Here is a 20,357-nt window from a genome sequence, read left to right as displayed (position 1 = left end):
GTTGTACTGGTGATTATGTGCTGGGTTACCTTCGTTTTGCATGACACGCAGCACAAATGTAAGGTAGGATTTCTTCCAGCTATCCTTCATGTACCCTAGTGCAGCTCTCTCTCTTACTAAAGATTGTTGCTTTAATTTCGATTGTGCTGCACTATTTAATTTGTACGACGTTTGATAACTTTGAGAGAAATATTTTTTTTGTCTATACCGTCAAACCACTTTAAGCACACAAAATGTAATTTACTTCCAACCTAAGAGTATATGGAGCAATTTGACCGCATTTAACTTTATAATTTTTCTTATCAGTTAACATTCTATATTCTGGGTACATTTCCTCTTCATAGAGGAAAAGTTTTCCTTATTATCCTTTGAAACACTCAAATTTTACTTTTCTGCTTTTGCATGTTTCACTGCAGAGTGCTTGAGCACATTCCCCACTGCTTCATGATCATATTATGAATACATGTGGACAAAGCAGAAAAGATGGAAATGAAAGAGAAAGGTTAATAGCAGTGTCTGATATTACTGATTAAATCAATTCACATTTTTAATAAGCACTCAAACCATTTCACCACTTTGCTGGAGTCAGAGTGGCCCTGATATTAAATTGATATTAGCTGCCTTCACAGCAGGATAAGGCCGGCATTCACTGCCATGTCTGCTAATTTGTTATGGTTCAGTCGTGGTCAATCTGTTGGCCACTTACTGACAGAGATAAGATGCAATGTTTTTTAGTCAAAAAGAAGGCAGAATAAAATAAAAAATTGTTGTATGCCTTTTAATTCGGAGTTCATTCAACTGAAGCTCTGAAAAAAATTTGAGCTTGTTATGAAAAGTGCATCAGCTTGATTGGAAGTCAATCAAAACAGAGCTATCCGCAAGGGTTTAGAGCTTCTACTCATCCAGTTTAATAACTCATCGCATCCAGTTTACTGGAGCAGTAACATATTGTGAGGAAACACGCTGTTTTGTTTCTTTTATTTTTCTGCTGTGTCCTCTTTCAACTTTGTATTGAATTTAACTACCGTCGGGGGAAAAAAATATGTTTTCATGGACAACGTGAAATTGCCTGGGTGACCTCAAACTTTTGAACGGTTGTGTATGTGGGAAGTGTTTCAGGACTGTTGGAAAGCCTCCATGAAGAAGCTGTTTTAGAAATGAAGAGTATGCAAAGCTGTTATTGAAGCAAAAAGTGGTCACTTTGAAGAGTCTGAAATTTAGGACGTTGTGTTTTGTTTACAACATAAATTGTAATGTGTTATTAGTCCTATGGTTATGGCTGTGTGCCTCCCTCATTGCAGTGTTTCATCCCCTCCATGTTAGTTTCCTAGCTTTTTTTGTTCCAATTCATCTGCGCAACTGAGATTCATCCAAAAATATTGATCCTGCAGCGTATACACTCTGGCACAGCATCCGATTCTATTCTACAACATTCATTTCTCCAATTTGATGTTAATACATCAGAGTAATTCTAGCTCCATTAGGCCTCCTCGTGTTGTTTGGCCATCTTTGAAATGTTTGTTCCTGTGGCTCAGTTCTATGGTCTGCTACCTGCCAGCCTCACCCAGTTCCCCACCAACCCACAGCCTGGATGTTTTCTGCTCTCCATTCCACACCACCTGCTCAACTCAGCCACCCGTCCATGCTGTCTGCTCTGCCCAGCTCTCTCTGCCAGCTTCTGTCTGCCAGTCCAACACTTCCAGCCTCCTCCCAACCTCTGCCAGCCACAGTTCACCATGAGCTGCCACCAAGCTCACTACCTCAGCAATATCCCAGCTCTCCTCTGCAATATTACAATAAAACCCTGTAAAATTGTGCTCATTTTGGGTCTACTCTAGTTTAGGCCTTGAGAATTTCACAATTTTTTGAAGCATTGAGTACTGTTCTACATTTTTCGCAAATTGCAGAATCAACGAGAAACCACTGAGGGAGAATGTTTTGACTGGTATTGTGGATAACAAGGAATCAAAATGAAACAAGGCACAATGTGCAATACCTTTTGATAATTTAGAGCTGCTGCTTGACATACAAACCCAAAAACATACATAAACAAGTAACGCACTCAGAGAGCGCAGTGCTCCGCCAAGGCTACTCATTCCCCCATATGGCCCTGTGAGAAATGCGACATTTTTTTTTAAATTTAGAAATGCAGCATTTCTTTTTTATTAGTTATTGATGGTCAGAAATCACAACAACATAGAATGTGGCCATTTAATATAGATGTACCCACAAACAAAATAACCTTGCGCTAAGCACAGGCAAGTGTTATGCACGTCTATGCTAAAAACCAAATTGCGTGACCTAAATATGTATCCAGCAGCAGGAATTAATGGGACACAGAAACACCCCCACAAATTAATCATTGTTAATTGTATGATTTCTGACGGATAAATCCTGATAAGTCCGAAGCGGTGGATTTGTAGTAGAATCGCAATCACGTGATCGTCAGCAGGCAGCTGACGTAGTGTTCACTTGTTGTCATAGTTACAGTGACATCATACCGCTATCTCGCAATGATACAGAAATCTTTAACAAATCTGTGGGTCCAGATTACAAGCCGCATCACCACTAAAATCTAACCAGTCGGTCCTTGTGTCATTTCTGATCTTCCATTAAAATTTCATCCAAATCAGTAGTCTGTTTTTCAGTAATGTTGCGAACAAACAGACCAACAGACAAACAGACAGAGAAACGTACGTCGATCGTCACATAACTCCACCGCGTTCCTTGGCTGAGTAATGAATGGCACAGAAGAAACGAAGGGTTTTTATCTTCCATGTTACTCCCTCTATCCTCTCCATGGTACTTAAGTATTTTGAATCAGACTTAGGCTACAGTGGTTCATGGACCTGCGTGATGAAAAAGTGATGTTAATGCAATCCCACAAGGAGTCTGGCTCATGCAGGCGGACACAGAGCAGCGATCTCAAGGTGACCCCACCTGGCTCCCATAAATGTTTTATCAAATCCTGCTCAGGGCTCAGGTCCTTGTCACAAAGGATCGTCTCTGTGGACTCATGTGACTCTCATAGGGAGTGAAGTGTCGCCTTGCCCATTTGCTAAAATGCATGTTTCTTATTCTATTGTAGATACCATCATGAGAATGATCCTTCATAAACAACAATAAGGATTCCAGTGACAGTCAGTGAAACATTTTGTAACTCTTGTGAGGTGCTCTTGGTTGGTAGATTTCATTATCTGCCTCAGTTCTCCCATAAAGGCTTGAGTCTCTGCAGAACTCAGTCCACTGAAAGGGCTCCATCGACTCTCCATATCAAACTAGAAAAGAATTGCCTTTGGCGTTTCTAAGTGATGCGTGACTTCACTTGTATTTCAGTCTCTACTTTTAATCTCAGAAAATCACAGACTGTCAGTCAGCATTTAGTCCCACTCTGACATGACCAGAAATGTCAAATTTGCTCAAAGAAAATAAAAGCTAAACAGAGTACAAGGAGTTCAGAAGTTCATGGCAATCTGTATCTTGATAAACCAGCATGGTGTACAGAACAGAACACTACTCTATGAAATGGGGTGTATTTGTAGTGTTTGCCCGAATTTGTGAGCCTGTCACAAACAAATGAAAACTAAGAAGAAGCATATTGTGTAGAATATAGTCAAATTTGAACTAATTTCTTTTTTATCAAAAGTTTATTTACAATATGTGTTGTAGAAACACAAGGCAGATGTAATTACATCTAAGACTTTCAAATATATTTTTCCCAGGAAACCAAACAAATGATGACATATGATTAAATCCCACCTAAAGGCCCACAGAAGAGACATTTTCACCAACGTGCAACCTGTTTTGCACTAATTTGCAGGATTATGAAGCTAAATTTGAATTGTTCTGCATTTCCACAAACAAAAGTGGTTTCCAAAGCATGCATGTCTTATTCAGAATGGAGAGACAATGGAACAATTCATAATATTTTATACTCTTTGTCTTTCACGTCTGCACCATATCCTGATTCTTGTAACTTTGACTGAATTATATATATCCATCACAAGATAAGCTAAGAGCTTGCTGATAAACAACACAAGGTCCCCAGTCTTGCTGAAATCACCCTGACCTACATTGGATGTAACAAAGACAACAAGTCTATTGCTATGGTGACACAACAGTTTTCAAACTGGGAAATCATAGTGGAGATATGAGTTAGTTTTACAAGTTGTCACCCTAATCCACGGTTCCGGAAGAGAACCGATTCTTGAACAAAAATTATTCAGGCAGGAAAACAGGAACACTGCCATTTTCTAGAACCTTCTACTGAATTACACATTTTTATACAGTTTTTTCTGATGTCACTTGTTGAAAAAAATTTCACTTTTAGTCCTTCGAAGTTTTCTGAAGTGGCGTGTTTATTGGTATTCCAGTATACGGTGGGCTTACCAATGCAGAGCATGAGTCTGTGAAGGACAGCTGACCCAGAACATTTGCAGAGCCCACAATATATAGGGATGGTCAGAGGGTAGGGCGGGGCCGTATGGAAATACAAGGGTGAATAACTGAGGGCAATAGAGCAATGAACAAAAGGTAGTTGAATCAAGAAATCTGAAACACAGTCATAAATGACAAAAGATAAAAGAATTGTGGATAACCGTTGGAAATGGAATGAAGGAGTGACACGTAACAGTAGAAAGTATCTGTAGCAAAAGGTGTGTGCTATTTTCTTTATCACACTGAAGTGAATCTATTGGTATGTCAGTCAGATCAGATTAAAAAAACAGCTCAAAAATGTTGCTGACTGTCACCACAGTAAGGTTTAAAAAGCTTTTTTTTTTCTTTACAGCTGTTCATGTACACAGTTTCACAAAATCACACTCTCAGTGCAACAGCACTGGGTTGGCTGGATGTTTCCCTGGTTGGCTGTTATAAAGCTGATGATTGGTTTTCATAGGGAGGGGTGGGGCATGTTTTTTCTTCAACAGCCCTCTTTTGCAGGTTTTTTTGGAGATTCAACAATATGAATGGAACAAGTTCAAGTCAAAGCACAGTTACTTTGTAAAAATGGGTACTCAAGTAGTCCCGAAGTTGTGATGAAGGTTGCTACTTGAGTTACAGTTGAAAGAATATCTGCAAAAACAAACTCAGGGGCCAGGAACTTAATATAGAAAAAATACTGTAGCTGTTTTTTTATGTGTTTCATTTACTGCTGTTGTCAACTGTCATCATCTCAGTCAGAAGCAGAAAGTTTTACTGAAGCCAGCAAGGACATTACTTTTGTTCAACTTGTCATATTTGCAGTTAGGGAGTGACGAGGTAGAGAAGTAGAAAGTTTAACTTAAATGTTACAATGGTAACAAAACAATGCAAATGGAAATATGTGGTTAGCTGTAGCCTAACAGTAGTTTAACTACAGTGTACAGCAGGTCCAGGGTCCTCTGATGGGAGTTAAAGAGAACAAGTGAAATCCTCAGGGATCATGGAGGAAGCACTGGAGTTCAGAGTCTGGAGTCTGCTGATGACAGAGTAGATGACACCACATGCTGTTGATGGGTTGGTCGGTGGGGAAATAAACAACAACCAAGATGACATGTAATAAGTCCCTGCATGTGTAGTGTGAACACAGACTTACAACTACCAGTTCAATGTCTGGGCTGCAGAAACATTTTCTCACAGTAATGTGACCAGGGTGGCACCATCTGTTAATGCCTCATTTATTACTGCTCTCAGGTTTATTCCTGTCCACCTGAACCATCTGAAATGAGGGTATGATGGAATCTGTAGTATTTTTCTGTCGCCATGTCTCTGTGGAAGACAGAACAGTAGACTCACAGAAGTCCCTTCCATTCCTCACTTGGGCTGTTAGCTCATTCATCTTATTGTTCAGTGATCTCACAGAGAGATACAGCTTATCACTCCTCTTATCCATCAGTCTCTGTTGTCTGGACCCAGTTATTTCCCCTTGATGCTTTATTCTCCCTCTTAATCCTCTGTGAGTGTGTTTACATATATTTGAGTATCTCAGATTTTATTTTTTTTTAAGTACCCAGTATTTGCATCTTGTGCATGTAAACATGTGTCAAACCAAGATAAAGTGGTATCCAGTATTAGACAACCCTGAGGTGGCGAGCAGTAGTACTCTATAAGAAACAGGACATGTCTGCATATGATGCATCTTATTTCACAACCTGCAGGGTGTGGCTTCAGCCAAGTGATATAACAGAAACACTGACTACAACTGCCCAGTTTGTACAAATATGTTTTTCTTGTGTTTCCTCTGTTTTTCTGTCTTCCTTTTGTCGCTTGTTGGTCTTTCTCTGTGCTCTCTCTATGTCTGTACCTGGATGTTGGTCACTCTCATTCAAAACTAGTGTTCGTAATGGTGTTTCTACTGCTCTTGTGAACAGTGCAATTGTGTTGCACAGTCAAAAGAATGCTCTACTCCTACCGGCATTTTCTGTCCACTCTAGAACACTGGACTCACTCAGCCATCATGAAGACACTATCCCACCAGTCATGGCTGAGCATCTCTGAATGCTGGCAATAGTGTGGGTAAGTCGTGCCTTCTAAATTGATGTTTACTTTTGTCAGTGCCAATCCCACCATGAGCAAACTCAAATTAATTTAAGATTAGCCTAACAGTTACAGGAATGTCAGATTAAATTATTTGTGTTGTGAACATCACAGGTGTCTGTGCAAACTGAATGCATTAATCAATATTCAGAATACTGGTATTTATGATGTACACTATCGTTCAAAAGTTTGGCATCACCCAGACAATTTCATGTTTTCCATGAAAACTCACACTTTTATTCTTGTGTAAACATAATTGCACAAGGATTTTTTTAATCATCAATGAGCTTTCAACACCATTAGCTAACACAATGTAGCATTAGAACACAGGAGTGATGGTTGCTGGAAATGTTCCTCTGTACCCCTATGGAGATATTCCATTAAAAATCAGCCGTTTCCAGCTAGAATAGTCATTTACCACTCTAACAATGCCTACACTGGATTTATCATTCATTAAATGTTATCTCCATTGAACAAAAACGGCTTCTCTTTAAAAAATAAGGACATTTCTAAATGACGCCAAATTTTTGAATGATAGTGTATGTAAATCACCAGATTTGTTTTTACCCTAATTAAACACCATATCCTTAATAGGATCAAAACCTGGACAATATTTTTGTAAATATAGTGTCCTCTGATTTCTGCAGGGATACCAGCTGTTGCTCTGGTTACCATGCTGACAGGCTTTAGCATGATCAGCTGTTCCCTAGTATAAACAAAAGCAGCGAGGAGTTTCTGCACAACAATAGCTTGTAGAAAACAGACCATAAGACTTTCTAAAAGCTTGTTTGGAGAATTTTTAGCTCAAATAAGCTACTGTAATAATAACTTAAACATATGTGTGTATGGACTGCATGCTCAGTCACTGCATGTGGAAAAAAAACCAAAACCAGACACTTGTGTTAGTGGTCAGTTTGTGATGAAATGTCATATCATTCTATTCCCAATTTGTATTTTTCAACTGTGATCACAAAATTCTCATGTGGTTTTTACATTGGTATTAAACGATGAAAAGCCACTTTAAAGTGACACTCTGTCCTTGTTGTGGCCTTTGCTATTTAGAAATTTAGAAATGAAACAAGAAAATATAACAGCATGGACTGTAGATTTACAAGATGATTTTAGAAGTTGGAAACTTAGTCACTCATCTTACCAAAAATAGGCCAACATTCCAATAAAACACAGCCAAACCAGTGAAATCTACATCATTCACCTGAATAAAAGTACAGCAGTGCAATCCACATTTATAGCTCCATAATTCAAATATATTACAGGGGGTATGTGTGGTTAAATATTTCTTCACCAAATAACAATGTAAGGCCAGCAGTAAGATGGTTACTCTTGTGGAAAATGTCAAATATTGGAAAATTATTTCGGCTCATTGGGAGATAATGAGGCAATGTTTCATCATGAACTGTCTCTTAAACAAAGTGTGATCACATCTGCGGTTGAAACTTTTATCAGTCATGTCCACATACATTAGAAGTAGTCTTTCTTCTTTTCATGTGCATCATATCCTCTGCTTTTTTGTGTCTTTTCATCAGGCTGCATGAATGATGACAGTTAATTCATAATACAAGGACGCTCGCTGTTAGCTGTATAAACATCAGAACAGCGAGCAGCAGAGGCAGCTTTAAAGCAATGCAGCACTGTGTGCACTGGAATTAACACAACAGACACACTTCCTGCTCTGTCAGATCAGTGTCAGCGCTGTTTTCTGATGTACTGACCTCAGACCTGTGTTCACAACTGGAGCTTGCTGCACTCTATACTGTGTTAATATTAGCAATGAGTGAAAGACAAACTCTGACAGCGGAAGAAACTGCTCATGTTTTGATGTAGCTTCAGTTATTTTTCAGCCATGAGAGCTGACAGTATAGAAGGAAGGACAAACTTGTGGTGACTTTATTCGTATATTTAGTAAAAGAACGGTTTTTAAATGGTGGCTGTTGTGTCGTTTCCATCTTCACAGTACCTGACTCCTTGTAACTCCTGGCCATTCCAGAACTGAACAAAGTGGTGGAGCGTGCAAAACTTAATCCTTCATACAATTTAAATGGGTAAGTTCTATAAAAATCACAGTCTATGTCGTTATCATTACTTGTGAAATTAACTCTAAAGACCAGAACAGTTTTTGTGTTCAGAAATCCAGCCTTTTAACAGGATAAAATAGAAATACTTTATTAACCCCTGAGAGGAAATTTATTTGCTACAGCAGAAACAGTACAGTTCCCACCACCATAAATAGAGATTAAAAAAAAGCATAAATGTGCAGTAAATATAGATCAACAATAAGGACAATCTAAAATGCAAATGTCCTCAGTAAAGAGTTTCATGTGTATTACAAATAGTGTGCCAGAATGTGAGAGTAAACAAAAAGTATGCAATTTCAAATTACAGAACCAGAAGGCCAATTAAATTAGAAAGCGTAGAATGAATGAGGCAAAATGTAGGGAAATACTGTAAGGCAAGACATGGCAAGGCATTTTTATTCGTATAGCACAGGAGTAGCTCAGTATGCTTTACATAAAAACAAAAAAAGAAAGAAAAATAATTAAAACATACAGTTAAAAAAAATCTGATTCTGAATACAATTAAAAACAAGAAAAGCACTCAAAGAGCGCCAAGGCTGCTCAGTCGAATGATTTCTGACAGATAAGTCCTGATAAGTCCGCAGTGGTGGATTTGTGGTGGTGGTGGATTGCAATCATGTGAACGTCAGCAGGCAGCTGATGTAGTGTTTACTTGTTGTCATAGTTACAGTGACGCCATGCTGCTATCTCTCAATGGAGAGGTGGAAGGCTGGAAGAGAAATGTGTTTTATAAGCACTGTGGCTACAGCATCATTTTGCCTTGTCTAAACTCCATCTCAAGATACTGGTAATTACATGCTGACCAGTTAAAAATCCAGTTTGAGATACCTATCACATCATTTTGACTAGGTCAGACTTAGTTTAAGATAACTACAATACACTGGAGATATCTAGATCTAAGGGGAATTAAAGATCTCATACAATTATGGCAAGTCAGAAAGAAACAGTTTATATCTGAAAGTGACATTACAGCTAGTCATAGACTGATGAATAGTTGTGCATGAGAAACCTCATACAATAAAATGGTAGGCACTATCATTTTTTGGTCAAGGAAGGTTTTTTTTGTTCGTTTGTTTGACAAGGAAGAACTAAATTATGGATATCTGCAAAATACAACCAGTCTAGGTATGGCATGTTAAACTGCTTCCCATCAGTCTCTTTTTTTGGACCAGACTGAGTTTGTTTGTTTTTTGTTTTTTTAAAAAAAACATAATCAGTTCCATTTTTCAAAGGTTGCCAAGTGTGGCATGTTCTCTATACTCTAACACTTTCAAAGCCAAACCACTCTTTGCTCTTTACTAATTGTAGCACTGCAGAGGACTCCAGCACGAGCTATAACTGAGTCTGGACAGCATAAAAAGCAGTTGGAGTTGTTGGACTATCAAACCACTGCTCCGGGCAACACTGACAAACTGACAGTACTCTCTTCCAAAACAGTGTCGTGCTGCGGAGCCACAGTAGCACACAAGTCCGACAATTAGTAGCAGCATCACAGAAAGCACATTTGCTGTAATTACACATGGATGACAACATTCAGTGGATTACAGTACTCAGCTCAGTGGTGCTGGCTGGATGAGCGGCTTTGTCATGGCTGAACTCCTTAAAATGAAATAACCATGAGGGAAACATGAATATATATAATATATGTTACATTATCCCACACGAATCTGCAACATCAAGGCAAATAATTGATTTGGATATGTGTATTTATATACATTTGTGTGTGTACATCATATGCTGTATATGTGTTTTTGACAGGCTGTGGGTGTGTATATAAGTGTTAGTCATATATCATCTCTACCTGAGGCTCATATTTGAAGAGCAGACAAACTCCCATAGTCCTGAGATGAGTTGCACCGTTTGCATTGAATTGATTTGTTTGTTTGAGGCTGTGGATCTTCTCAACGTCAAATATCACCTTTTACAAACAGCAAAATTACCTCTGCCAAAGTCTGAGTCACAACACAGAGTGAAGTAATCTTCGTTTGCTTTAGCATGTATGCTTTCTTTGTCCCTGTAAACGCAGTGCAGTTCCCCACTTTCATCCAATGACACTGTCTGTACCACAAGAACAACCTGCATTGCCTATAAATAACCAGATAAAAAATAAAAAAAGTACAAAAAAAAACAGCGTCTTTGTTAGTCTGAGACAGTGCATATGTTTGGGAGACAGCACCAGTCATATCGGTAGCATTTTAAAATGCCACATTGTTTTGATATGTCTCCTGAAAAGAGAGGGGGGAACACCTGCGTGACAGCTTGGATAGGTCCAGCAACACTTACCTTTTCAAGCAGATGTCTGGAGGACATTTTGAAGCAGAGTCTGCTTGATTCTGGCAGGTGGAACAAGAGAAATAAAGCACAAGGGAAGACTGTCTGAATACTTCATTTATCACCTGGAGACAGGACCTTATCTTATTGCTGCCTTTTGGTCTTATTGTGGCCCACTTCAAGCTGAGATTTAACGTGCTCATCCACAGTGAGTACAATCTGCAGCGTCATCTGCACCTATTTCCAGCAAGAATTCTGAATGACAGAATGGTTTAAGCCTTTTCTAATGGTTCTGCCTTTGAAAGGAGTCACAATAGCGTCAGAACACATTAGTCTACATGGTAATGATGTGTGTGACGCATCATTTTCAGACTGACCATAAAATGTCACAAGATAGGAGAACAGAGTCTGATGTGACAACCGTAGAAACTCAAGGTGAGTCTTGTTCTATTTTGTCTTGACTGATTAGATTCTGGAGCATAAAAGCCGAATATTAATTATCCATCATAACACTAAGAGTTGTCCTTCATAGTAATAAAAAAAATCCTAATATACAGATGAGTTACATCCAGCATGAAAAAAATGATTCCCAGAGACTTAGTGATTACCTGCCTCTTGGCCATATGGAAGCTATAATTTGCTTTAATCTGATTCATTATATATTACAGTGTCAACATTAACATTTAATAACTGGGAGTCCCCGATGCTTTCACCACGAGTAAGTCAATTAACAGAACAGCCCTGGCTCCAGATTAAAGAGGAGATTTTTCACACACCACTCATCTGTTTATTGTGGAAGCTACACCAGGATTGTGAGCCAGATTCTACATTAGATCTGACATTTACAAGTGTTGACACAAAACTCACTCCAGTCGAGTGACCAGGTTGAGAACAGAACTCTTCATATGAACACAGCTGGTGTGCTGGTTGTTAAAAAGTTGAAATGGAGAATCCGTTTCATATCCAGTCAACCCAAAATAGCAGGTCATATTAAGAACAACATGGCACACATTATTCCAGACATGAACTGCACTAGTGTACTTCAACATTCACAACCATGAGTTGGGTATTTATAGCATGCTGAACTAACAAACAGTTAAACAGCTTTTGGGCTTTTACCTACTTATCTTGTAGTTTATTTAATTGGCGCAAGATCATTTCATAGGAGGGCCAGGTTGGGACTATTACTCACACTGGGGTTTGTTTTTTGTTTGTTGTTTGTTACTCCGCCAAGGAACACGGTGGAGCTATTTGACGATCAGCATACATTTGTCTGTCTGTTTAGTCTGTCTGTGCGCAACATTACTCAAAAACTAACGGATTTGGATGAAATTTTCAGGGAATGACAAAAATGACACAAGGACCACCTGATGAGATTTTGGCAGGGATGTGGCTTGTAGTCCGGATCCATGGATTTGTTAAGGATTTCCGTATTATTGCGAGACAGCAGCACGGCGTCACTGTAACTATGACAACAAGTGAACGCTACGTCAGCTCCCTGCTGACGATCACATGGTTGCAATCCTACTACAAATCCACCGCTGCGGACTTATCAGGACTGACTGAACGACTGAGCAACCTTGGTGGAGTACTGTGCTCTCTGAGTGCTTTTCTTGTTGTCACTGTACACAAAAAATTGTGCAACAAAATTGGTGGGAACATCTCCCCATAGTACTCTTAAAAAATACAATATGCAATATATGTGACATAAAAAAAGTAACAAATAGAAAGAACAAAAAAAGTCTGAATGTACACACACTCATGTTGCGCTGTCCAATGTTTGATCAAAAAAAAAAAGTTGTTCAGAAGTATCCATGGGGGTTACTCTGCAGTAAAACAACCAACAATACTATTAATAATACAAAATGTAGAGCTAGTTTGTTTTGTTGTTGTTTTTTCAGCAAATTTCTGGGATTGTCATTTTAGCACATAAAAGTATATGAGAGCTCAAATATGGTATAATAAGCTTTTACTTAGCCCTTAGTTGGTCAAAAATCTGGAATTACAATTGTTAATTACATCTTAAAACAATTTAAATAACTTCAGATGATAACACGGAAGACTCTTATGGCTAAAGTATCCTTGTTCTGCTCAGAACACCCACCTAGTTGAGACATCACCTTGTGTCCATTCAGACTTTAGTTTATTTTCCTGGCCGCAGGTTCTGGGTCAATATTCCATTGTTCAGCAGCTTTCATCACTTGTTTTCAGCTCTTCTGGTTAGTCAGGACTACTTGGGTCTATGTGGCTGAATGAGGGGTGGTTCTATTGTTAGATCCGAACAACTTCAGACTCACCACAACCTATCCATAGCTACGTCTATGAAACATAGCTAGTACGAGGCTGCCAATGAGTCTTTCAGTACTGGGTGATTCTCTGAATCCGGTGCCCTTTAGGTCCCCCAGACTTACTTTAAAGATTTTCAATCAAAGGAAACCACAAAAAAGACATTTTAAGCCACCAGTTAATAAAATTCTGTGTTTTTGTACTATGATGCAAAACAAAATGATTTTTTTAGGTTATTATAAATTAATGAGCTGTCTTATAGTACATGACAAACAAATTTGCATGTCCGCACTGACCATCTTTACATTTTCATTAAATTAGAAACAAATAAATAATAAAATGAAAACCAAAATTTTAATGCTAATATAATAATTTGCTCGTCTACATTAACCAAACATTTTTTTTCTGAAAAAATAAATGAATTACCTAAGAAACTGCAATATTTATACACGTCTCTTAGTTTGTTTTCTACCCCGTCACACTATGCCATTTACCCCTATAAAAATAATGGATCATTCCTAGGGACATCAATGTTCAGGAAGTGACATCACACAAGTCTTTTGGAGAAGATGCTGCAAAGAAAGGCAAGTGTCTATGTCTTTTCTTATCAAAATTTCATTGTTTTTATTGTGAAATTGATATTGTCAGGCTCAGCAGTTTAACTCTGTTATAAGACTTGATGATAGTTAACAGGTTTTTATGAAAGAAATAACTATAGTGCTGTAAAATATTGCAATGTTTGATGTCCTAAATGCCATGTGGTGCTAATACTTTAGCTAAATATGGAGTTATGGCTAATATTAGCCAAAAACTTCAACCCTGTCACATCACATTTTTCACTGTAACATGGTTGAATTACTGTGACAGGGTTGAATGTGTGACGTGACACTTTTTTTTTTCTCCAGCTTCTGACACCACCAAAATCAGACAATTTACATAAGTGATTTGAAAACACTTCTATGTAGATAACTCAATTTTATACTTTGATGTAATATAATCATCATTGCTATCTTCTGTTCCAATATTTTCAGACATCACAATAGCAAAAACAGCAGCAAAGAGGCAAAGAGAGCACAGGGCAAGAAGGGATGCAGACCCGCAGAGAAGGGAAAAATATCTCAGGAGTGAGCGTGATCTGAGTGAAAGAGCTAAACGGCATAAGCGTAAGTTGTGGCAAGATGTGACAGTACATGCAGGAGTTTTTTTTATGTCGGTGGTAACCAAGAACCAACCTGCTTCAGCACAATATCCCGATCAAAGCACAAAAGCCCAGCAGCAATATGGGAGCATCTGAACCCTGCACTGGATTATGTGCAGGCAACATACCTGGAGGTTTCAGTGATCCACTTTTTTAGTGATGGTCCTTGTACTCAATACAAGCAGAAGTTCTTTTTTTTTTTTTTTTTTAGCACTGAGCTGGAAAACCAGAAAAAAAAGAGTCATCAAGGCAGGAACTTGGAATTTTTTTGAGGCCAGTCATGGTAAGGGAGCACTAGATGGTGTTGGAGCAGCCTTGAAGAGGACTACCGACATGCTAATAAGCAATGGCTGGGACATCCAAGATGCACGTGAGTTCTTCAAGGCTTTTTTAGGGACCAACACACTTATCAAGTTGTTCTTTATTGATGGCAAAACTGTTGAGCAGGCACTTGAGAAGATGCAATCAAACCTACCACCAGTCCCATCAACAATGAAAATACAGCGCCCTCCATAAATATTGGCACCCCTGGTTAAGATGTGTTCTTTAGCTTCTAATAAATTCAGCTTTTTTTCTAAATAATATAGGATCTCAATGAAAAAAAGAGGAAAATCCAACCTTTAATTCAAGTGCATTTATTCAGTGGGGAAAAAAATCACACATTAAGAAATAATTCTTTTACATCAAATCATGTGTGCCACAATTATTAGCACCCCTGATGTTAATACTTTGTACAACCCCCTTTTGCCAACAAAACAGCACCTAATCTTCTCCTTTAATACGTTATCAAACAATTTTCAGTGTGAGAGTATGCTTCTGCAATAAAAATGGAATTTATTTTAAGGTTTTCAACACAATCTCCATTGCACTCCACTGAGCCCTCACATACCTGGAAAACAGGGACTCTTAAGTTAGAATGCGGTTCATAGACTTTAGTTCAGCACTCAACACCATCATTCCCCAGCAGCTCATCCACAAACTGGACCAGCTTGGCCTCAACACCTCACTGTGCAACTGGCTACTGGACTTCATGACAGGGAGCCCATAGGCAGTACAGTGAGACATCGAGCACCATCATCCTCAACACGGGGGCCCCCAAGGATGTGTGCTGAGCCCCTTACTCTTCACCTTGCTGACCCATGACTGCGCACCAGCACACAGCTCCAACCTCTTTATAAAGTTTGCGGATGGCACAACTGTGGTGGGTCTCATCAGTAACAGGAATGAGACACAATACAGGAGTGAGCAGCAGTTGATTTGCAGTAGGATTGCAATCATGCGATCGTCAGCAGGCAGCTGGCATAGCGTTCACTTGTTGTTCATGTTACAGTGCCATGCTGCTATCCTGCAATGACAAAGAATTGTTAGTAAATCTGTAGATCCAGACTATAAGTTGGTCTGTTTTAGAGTAATGCTGCTAACAGACAGACAAGCAGACAGGCAGACAAACCAATGCCGAACGTAACACAACTCCACCGCATTCCTTGACAGAGTAACAATGGATGAAAGGTGCAAGTGAACAGAGCAACTTGTAATTACAAACTCACAGAAATTCGGCCTTTGAAAATGGCCCAAGTCTGCAGCTCTTTTTAGCTGATTTCTTTCAGTTGATAAAGATGCTGTACACCACCTGTCTATGGAAAGCTGTCACAACTGAGGCAAAAAATAATTAAAAATCGAATGCATGACACAGAAGCAGACAGGTATAATGGAAAACAGAGCAGGCAAAAAATATCAGGTTCCAGGTAAACAAGCAAAGGTTAAAAAAAATCAGACAAGGACTGCTTATGAGTGAGCAGAGGGGCGGGGAAGATCAAACGATGCAACTGGTGGGAAAAACAGGGCAGGAGGTCAAGAACATCAAGAGCATTCAAAACTGAGAAAACAAGGCAACAGAATGAAACTAGAATGAACACAGTGCAGCATTTAACACCTACAGAGCCAAATATTTCTCTATAAACAGAGCTTGAAGTGGGGTGACTGCTGGACTTAGACCTAACAGATGGACCACACACAGCCAGTGGTGGATCTGGCTTCAACTGGACCTCAGATGGCTTCAAAAACGCAGCTCCAATCTATCTATAACTCATTTTTAATGTGCTGTTGTCATATGAAAACTAGAAATAAAAAAGATAAAGTGCTAAAGAGTTTGCCTTCTCTTGTTTGCCACATAATGATGATTCTGTTGGTGTTACTAAACACTTCTCAGAACATTTTGTGGAACTGTCAGAACCTCAAGTGTCCATGATAGCCATGAATTGTTCAGAGCATATGGATGGGAACTGATCAAGTGCGCTGCTCAAATAATAATCATAAAAATTAATTTTAGATAAGAGAGCAGTGAGAAGGTGAAAGGAGTTCATACTCAGTCAACATTCTTGCTGCTTTTTCACCCACACTGCGTTCCTGACAGAGCGTAGATAGATGTAGAAGCTATTTCAACCTTAAATCAGACTGTGAACAGTTACTGTTCTCCAGCAGTGGATATTATGTTCTCTTAAGCGGTGACATTCTGTATTTATCCTGATGAATGCCCATCTTACATGACAAACTACATAATGTTGTCCTTCTCTTAGATAAAGCCAGAGACTGGAGCATCCGTGGTGACTCATACTGAACTGTTTTTATGTTTCCAGTGAAACACAACTCACTATATCACTACAGTGACATCATTTCTGTTGTTTATTGTGTATGTGGTTGTAGATGCGTGCTCAGGTCTCAAACTCTTTTGACTATTCACCACGTGTACTCTCCATCCCAGTCTTTTTAGCCTGTGGAGCATGTAGTCTGTGAATCTAAAAACTATCAAACATGAAGTGTAAATATCATGTATAGAGCCCACATTCATCTTGGCAGGATTAAACATCCATCCATCCATTCTCTATACACCGCTTTATCCTCACTAGGGTCATGGGGGGTGCTGGAGCCTATCCCAGCTGACTCGGGCAAAGGCAGGGGACACCCTGGACAGGTCGCCAGTCTGTCACAGGGCTACATATACAGACAAACAATCACACTCACATTCACACCTACAGGCAATTTAGAGTAACCAATTAACCTCAGCATGTTTTTGGACTGTGGGAGGAAGACGAAGTGCCCGGAGAAAACCCATGCATGCACAGGGAGAACATGCAAACTCCATGCAGAAAGATCCCAGGTCCAGGCCGGGATTTGAACCGGGGATCTTCTTGCTGCAAGGCCAAAGTGCTAACCACTACTCCACTGTGCAACCCAGGATTAAACATACAACTCAGAATTCAGATGGCTTAAATTGTGCCATGTTTGGGCCTTTGCAGTGTTACTGGTAATACGATAAATGTCTGCATGAAGCTAAATCATTTACATGGCAGATTCACATTTGGTTTTGAATGAAGTAAGCTGCTAAATAACAACTTTGTCTGGATTTCCAATCACGATTAATAACGAAATCAGAACAGATAAAACATGCACATTTTCAGAATTTGTCAAAGGATTGCTGTCATTTGCATGAAAAATACATTTTGTGTCATCAGAGTGCTGTTTCTAAATGACCTCTGAATTGCTGTCAACAAGGGTATATTGTGTTGTCTGTCATAACAAGTCTTATGAAACATATTTGTTGTGTTATGCTAATTATAGTGTAAACCTGGTATGTGACAACGGTTCAGTGTGAGTCAACTGGAGATTGTGTTTTATTGCATAATATTAGTGGTCATGTGTAATTTTTGATTTGTGAACCGTGAAATGGATCTGTTTTAATATCTGACTTGTGCTTAACAAGAGACAACTCCTTAATCAAAGTAAATAGATGAACAAAAGTCTCCACAAGCAATTAACTGCAGTAAATAGAGCCATCTGCTGACTGTGTATCTCATGTCCTACTTTTTCTGGCAATCACAAAACTGTGAAATATGTTTCCTGCAGTAGAAAGTTGAAGGTGAGCACCTGCACTGTCAGTTGGAATTAATCCTAAACTTTATCGCTGCATAACTCAGGCTCCTCGAAACAAAGAGCAGTCTCCTTTACAGTATAATCTTTATGGAAAGCAAAAACACAGAAGTGCAGAGGTGGAATGTTGGAAAAGAAAGGAAACCTTCCTTTAATTATTATCGACTACATTCTACAGCATCAAATTGGAAAAGTGAACATCAGCACCAGACGCTTGACATTAAGGCTGCAGTCTGTCATTGCTGTTTTTCTTCTCTCTTGATTCTCAGTGCGGCCTCAAGGCAATTTGTCATTTCACCTTCAAGGGCAGTGGGAAAAGATTTTTTGACACAAAGGAAATTCAATACAGGTTTTGCTCTATTTTTCATTTAAAAAAAAAAAAAAAAAAAACAGTTTTAAAGCCACCAGCCACAAATCCAGACGAAAAATATTTCTCATCTTTTTCTTTTTTTTTCCCAGCTGTGTTTGTCTGTCAGAGGCAGAACATTGCTCGTCTGCTTTGCATGGGGAGGCTGGCAGCTGCTGGGAGGGATGAGCAGTGTTGTGTGAGATGAGTTGTGTGAGGAATACGACACAAAACCATGTCAGTCAGGGTGAAACTAAGACCACCAGCATGTCAAACAACCACATGCTAAGAATTTCAATGTATGAACACAGCTCAATTGGGAGTCACTCTTTTGCTCTTTTAGCCCTGAAACTTGACAAAATGTAGTAAAAGGTCATCAGAAGAGAAAAATACACCTGAGCACATCAAAACATGATGTTTTTAGCTGCATATTTAATTTGGTTTTCCAGAAACTTTTTAAAAAATTTTTACTTTATCTTGATGAGGATGATCAGAAAGTTTTTTCCCATTCAACGTCTTATTGCTTTCACATTTTTAAAGGTACCTATGCATACTTAATGAGACAGGCATGTCCATGTATGTCTAAAGCAGTGATTGGTTCAAGGTTTGTTGAGTTCTTTGTGTGTGGAAACTGCGTTATCCAGCATTGTTGTGACTATTGGAAAACTAGAAAAGCACTCAGAGAGAGCAGTACTCTGCCAAGGCTGTTCAGTCTCCCATATGGCATTGCTGCATTTCGATGCAGCATTGTTTTAGAAATGCAGCATTTGTTTATTAGTTATTAATGATCAGAAATAACAGAAACATACAATGTGCCATTTAATATAGCTGTACCCACAAACAAAATAATCTTGTGCTGAGCACAGGCGTGTGTTGTGCATGTGTACGTTTTGTACGGATACCGAATTGTGTGACCTAAATGTGTATCAGGCGGCAGGAATTGATGGGACTCAGAAACACCCCAACAATTTAATCAAATGTTTCTTGTATCATTTCCAAAGGATAAGTCCCAATAAGTCCACAGCAGTGGATTTGTAGTAGGATCACAATCATGTGATCGTAAGCAGGCAGCTGATACAGAGTTCACTTGTTGTCATAGTTACAGTGACGCCATACTGCTGTTCTGCAATGATACAGAAATCTTTCACAAATCTGTGGATCCAGACTATAAGTTGCATCACTGCCAAAATCTAATCACTTGGTCCTTGTGTCATTTCTGACCTTCCCTGAAAATTCCATCCAAATCTGTTTGTCTGCTGTTGAGTAATGTTTCTAACAGACAGACAGACAAACCAACGACGATTGTCACATAACTGCGCCTCATTCTTTGCCCAAGTAAAAATCACTGCATTACAAATAGCATGTTGTCAGGTCACCTCCCGCTTCAAAAAAGGTTGTTTGTTGCTCTATTGAGATTTAGTTTTTAATGCAAGGAGGTTTCATATTTGTACAACTTTTCTTGGAGCCTAGAAAAGTGAGTTTTATTTTGATGACATCATTTGAAAAGATCAGATCATATGAAAGTAAAGAACACAAGGTTGTTGCACAAGCATTACACAAGCATGGCATATCAAAGTGTTTTGATGAGAAGCAACATTACACACAGATATATTCCCAAATGAAGTAGAAGATGAGCACTCTCTGGAGTCTCAAAATTGGTGATAGTGGATCAAAAGATGATGGCTGATGAAGACTAGCTGAAAAGTTCTGGGTGATCTGG

Source organism: Acanthochromis polyacanthus, chromosome 1, assembly GCF_021347895.1.
Source record: "Acanthochromis polyacanthus isolate Apoly-LR-REF ecotype Palm Island chromosome 1, KAUST_Apoly_ChrSc, whole genome shotgun sequence".
In the NCBI taxonomy this organism is placed as follows: domain Eukaryota; kingdom Metazoa; phylum Chordata; class Actinopteri; family Pomacentridae; genus Acanthochromis; species Acanthochromis polyacanthus.
Note: the sequence above shows the minus strand (reverse complement) of the source record.